The following is a 4934-nucleotide window of genomic DNA, read 5'->3' as shown; positions in this document are numbered from 1 at the left end:
ATAAAAAAAAAAATCACACTTACCCCCCTCTTCAAGACGCGCTGTCTCAGGATCTCCTCCGGGTCCTCTTCATTTTTCTTTACTCTGGAACTGCGCATGAGCAGTTCGAAAAACTGCACATGCGCAAAAAAACATCCCCGCTCTGTCTTTGCAACTTTAGTTGCACAGAGAGCGGTGAGTGGCGGAGGGATCATGTGATCCCTCCACACATGCGCTGTCCAGCTCTGCTCTTCGGAGCAGAGCTGACAGCACTGAAATCTGACAATTTTGATCATGTACGCCAGCTTCAGCTGGTGTACATTATCAAGACAAGTTTCCGAAAAAATTGTTTTTTCAGAACTTGTTAGATTGCGGCCAGAAGCAGTCACCATACTGTTGAATGGTGACTGCTCCCAAAAACGAAGAGGAGTGCAAAGCAGCAGATATCCATGATATCTGCTGCGATGTACCTTTCATAAATATCCGGAGGACACAGAGGGACCTTAATTTCACAGTAAAAGCACTATCGTGCTTTCTTAAATATGCCCCTGTGACTTCTTCTCACAATGCGATGACCAGTCAAAGGAATGACGTTACAGACCTGTGTGGAATCCATTCGTGGGGTCATGTGACCGCTTTAACAGCAGGAAAGATACATTTATCATTAACGTATTCTGATGCAAGATTATACAATTATAATTTACAGTGAGCTGCTAGCATAGAGTGCAGTTGTGAGTAATATATTCTTATAAATAGTATTGATCAAAGGTTTAGATGTTTCCACTAATGTGATCTTTGCCCTTCGCCCGCTATCATCTTAACGTTTCCCTGAATATGGTCACTGAACACTTCTGCGATTTAATACGCAGGGAGGAATAAATTATATTAGAAGTTGATATATGTAATGACATATATAGTTTGACATCATATAGTTTGGAAACACAGTAATGTTTAATATAGTTTAATTCAACTTTTAATAATTTATATTGAAATGTAGTTTTCAAAACATTTTGACTTTCGCTAAAACAGTACACCTGTCAAATCATAGCGCAGGTGTCCTAAGGCCAGCTCAGGGGGGACAGAAATCTGCAGTTTAGCAGAACATTTCTGTCCTCCTTGAACTTTCCTTAGGACACCTGCGCTACATCTTGACAGGTGTACAGCCCCAGTCAAACTTTAGTTAAAGTTGAAATGCTTTAAAACCTATATTTCAATCTGAATGATTAAAATATGTTTTAAGCTGTATTTCATTGATTTAATTAGAAGATGTTAGGCTTCTAGAATTACATCATCTGTACTTTGTTTGTTCTACAATGTTTATTATTTGCGGGAAACAATGAAAATTTATTAATCTTGGGCAGCACGGTGGCATAGTGGTTAGCACTTCTGCCTTACAGCACTGGGGTCATGAGTTCAATTCCCGACCATGGCCTTATCTGTGAGAAGTTTGTATGTTCTCCCGTGTTTGCGTGGGTTTCCTCCGGGTGCTCCGGTTTCCTCCCACACGCCAAAAACATACTGGTAGGTTAATTGGCTGCTAACAAATTGACCCTAGTCTGTCTGTGTGTATTAGGGAATTTAGACTGTAAGCTCCAATGGGGCAGGGACTGATGTGAGTGAGTTCTCTGTACAGCGCTGCGGAATTAGTGGCGCTATATAAATAAATGGTGATGATGATGATGATGATAATCTTAGCTCCTACAGTACACTATTCCTGATGGGTACACATTACAGTAAAACATAATAATTGTAATGTTTTTGTTTTTTAGAGCTAGGAGCAGTTCTCTTGTGTCTTAATAGACTTCTAGGCAGATAAATATGTCTATGAGACAGAATGTTAATGGATTTATGGTTTGCACGGCTGTATCCCCTCTGCAGATAACTGTAACTCCTTCATGTAGGCTGCTGTTCTGTCTCAAGCTGCAGGATTCTATTAATGCTATTGCCAGTCAATTGATCACCAAGCTAGAACAGAAAAACTGTAACTGCTTGGTTTAAGGAAACTATTCTCAGCAGCATGTTCATGGCCTTATCTGTGTGGAGTTTGTATGTTTGCGTGGATTTCCTCTGGGTGCTCCGGTTTCCTCCCACACTCCAAAAACATACTAGTAGGTTAATTGGCTGCTATCAAATTGACCGTAGTGTGTCTCTCTCTCTCTCTGTGTATTAGGAAATTTAGACTATAAACTCCAATGGGGCAGGGACTGATGTGAGTGAGTTCTCTGTACAGTGCTGTGGAATTGGTGGCGCTATATAAATAAATGATGATAAGTACAGATTATTTTCACTTTATTTTGTCTAAATATTTCTGCCCAGATAACTGTGTTTTTCTGTATATTCATTTTTTTTTAACATGTTTCACTTTTCTGGGATTGTCTTTTTTTTCTGGGGCTAATCCTGCTGTCATAGATTGCTCTTGAAAACCCCGGCACTGAGGAAGGCCCAGATTTCTCCATGCACCATGCAAAAGGTAGGATTACGGTCCACGCATGTGGCTGGATGCCAGGGTGTTACTGCATAGCCTGACAGTGGTTTACAAGGATTTATCTGGGCAAGTAGGAGGGGTTACAAATAACACCAATAACAATTTTATTTATTTTTGTACAATAAATATTCAGTAAAAAATGTAGCACAATATTTGACATGAAGAGCAATTTGTCTGTACATCCTTCTTAAACAAGTCAGATGCCATTATGCGCTCTACCGGTCTCAATTAATGAAATCACTGACATGGGTTTGATTTTTTTTTTTAGCTCTCCCATTCCCCCTCCGCACCTCCCGGGTTGTTTTGACTCTGATTCTCTGTATTCCATGCCACAGTGGCCCATGGCCATGTCACACCATGCCCCATCTCTGTATATTATATTAAATTCTAAGAGCTAGCTAATTGTAGTACCCACAGCAAATGTATTGTCACAATATAAGGTGCAAAGCATGAAAAAAAACAAAAAAATACCTCTAATAATAGGGGGATGACTAACTACTTCCTGCTATCTGCACCCCCTCCAGAACTACTGAATTACATCTGCTACCTCCAAAGGGGAAAATGTATTAAGCTGCGAGTTTCTGGGAGGTTTGAAAAGTGGAGATGTTGCCAATAGCAACCAATCAGATTCTAGCTGTCATTTTGTAGAATGTACTAAACAAATGATAGAATCTGATTGGTTGCTATTGGCAACATCTCCACTTTTCAATCCCGCCGGAAACGCTCAGCTTGATACATTTACCACCAGGACTACTGAATTACACCGTTGTGGCTGATAATGTATTGCCAGAATAGAGATCAATAGAGATCATTTGCTGCAATCTATACATCTTCACTTCCCTACCACATACATCTGCCTTGACCAGCTTTACTCTTCTACCCATGATTTGTCGATATGATAAGTGAGACTTCAGTTTTAGCCCCCCCAAAACATATCACATTGTATTATATTCATAAAAAGTTAAGTCTACAATTATCCTTTATATATTGAAGGTTATACATAATTACATCACTTGTGCTATTTGCTGGATGTAATACTCAGCATTTACACTTATTCTGCATATATTGGTGGTTACACAATATCACATCACTTATGCTATATGCTAGATGTAATTATCAGCATTGACAATTATTCTGTATATATTAAAGGTTATGCAATATCACATCACTTGTGCTATATCCTGGATGTAATTCTCATAACATGAGCAATAGATGTTAGTTTGAATTTTCTAAACGGTAAGAGAGATGCCAGTTACAATCTGTTTGATTGTAAGGGTTACAGCACAATACACCATGTTATTAAATAGCCCCATTGTGTGAATTGTGTAGATACAACGAGCCCAACATCAAAGAATTCATATTATATACATAGTATATGTCAAGTAATACCCATAAACACTGAATTGTGAAAATACACCTTGTTATTCAGAAAAATATAGAATGCCCCTGACCAGAGACCTCCAATAATGGGATTATTGGATTGTTAAAATGTCTTTAAGACTCATTTACATATTGCAAAAACATAGACCCATACTGCTTCTGTATTTGCACAAGTACACCTCTATGTCCTCTAAGTGCATTTCAAAGTGCACACAGTGGTAGATCTAGAGGGGAGCGATCAGGGAACCCCCTCCCAGCAGGGGTAGGATGCCTGCGGAAACACACTGTGGACCCGATTCCTTAAGGAAAGGAAAGCAAAAAATATGAGTAACTTTGCATCTTGGCAAAACCATGTTACATTGATGGGGGATGTAAATTTAAAATGTGATCGCAAATTATTGGTTGGCATCTCCTAGAACAGCTTTACATTTCAGTGTAAACATAAAGCTATCAAATATTTATGTGCTATATGAAAAAACAGCCAGTATTTAACTTAAGTGCAAAATAAACTAATTTGCATCCCTTGCATTGTAACATGGTTTGCCCAGGAGAAATCTTACTCATTTTATTCCCTTATTTTCCTTAATGGATCAGGCCCTGTATATGCATTTGCCTGTCGGCTGAGAGGCAGACAGAGAATCCTGCCCGGCTACTCGAACGGTGTTTTTTCATAAATTGACTTATTCATATGATTCTGTTGGAGAATATAGTAAAACACATAATTGCAGCAGATAACATGTGCGGTGGCACTCAAGCTACACTTTATTTTTTGCACTTTTCCATTGTGCAACTTATAAGCGTGTTAAAAAAAGCAGGTGGAAGGTTGTGTAACCCTGAGCGAGTTTCTATGTCCATCTCCAAAACATGGCTCAATACATGGAACTAGGCTCTAAAGTGAACAGAACGATATATTTAATTAAGTATAACCACCAATTATTTCAGATATATTATTTAGTTGAGTAATGCTGATAGATAGATAGATATGAATCAAATACTGGCTTTAGGTGTTATTCAATGATGATATTAAACAGAAGGATCATCTTAAAAAAAATGAATACAATAAAAACAAATTTAATGATTTATCTTTAAT

Source organism: Mixophyes fleayi, chromosome 12, assembly GCF_038048845.1.
Source record: "Mixophyes fleayi isolate aMixFle1 chromosome 12, aMixFle1.hap1, whole genome shotgun sequence".
NCBI lineage: Eukaryota > Metazoa > Chordata > Amphibia > Anura > Limnodynastidae > Mixophyes > Mixophyes fleayi.
The sequence above is the reverse complement of the archived record's forward strand: the minus strand, read 5'-3'. Positions refer to the sequence as shown.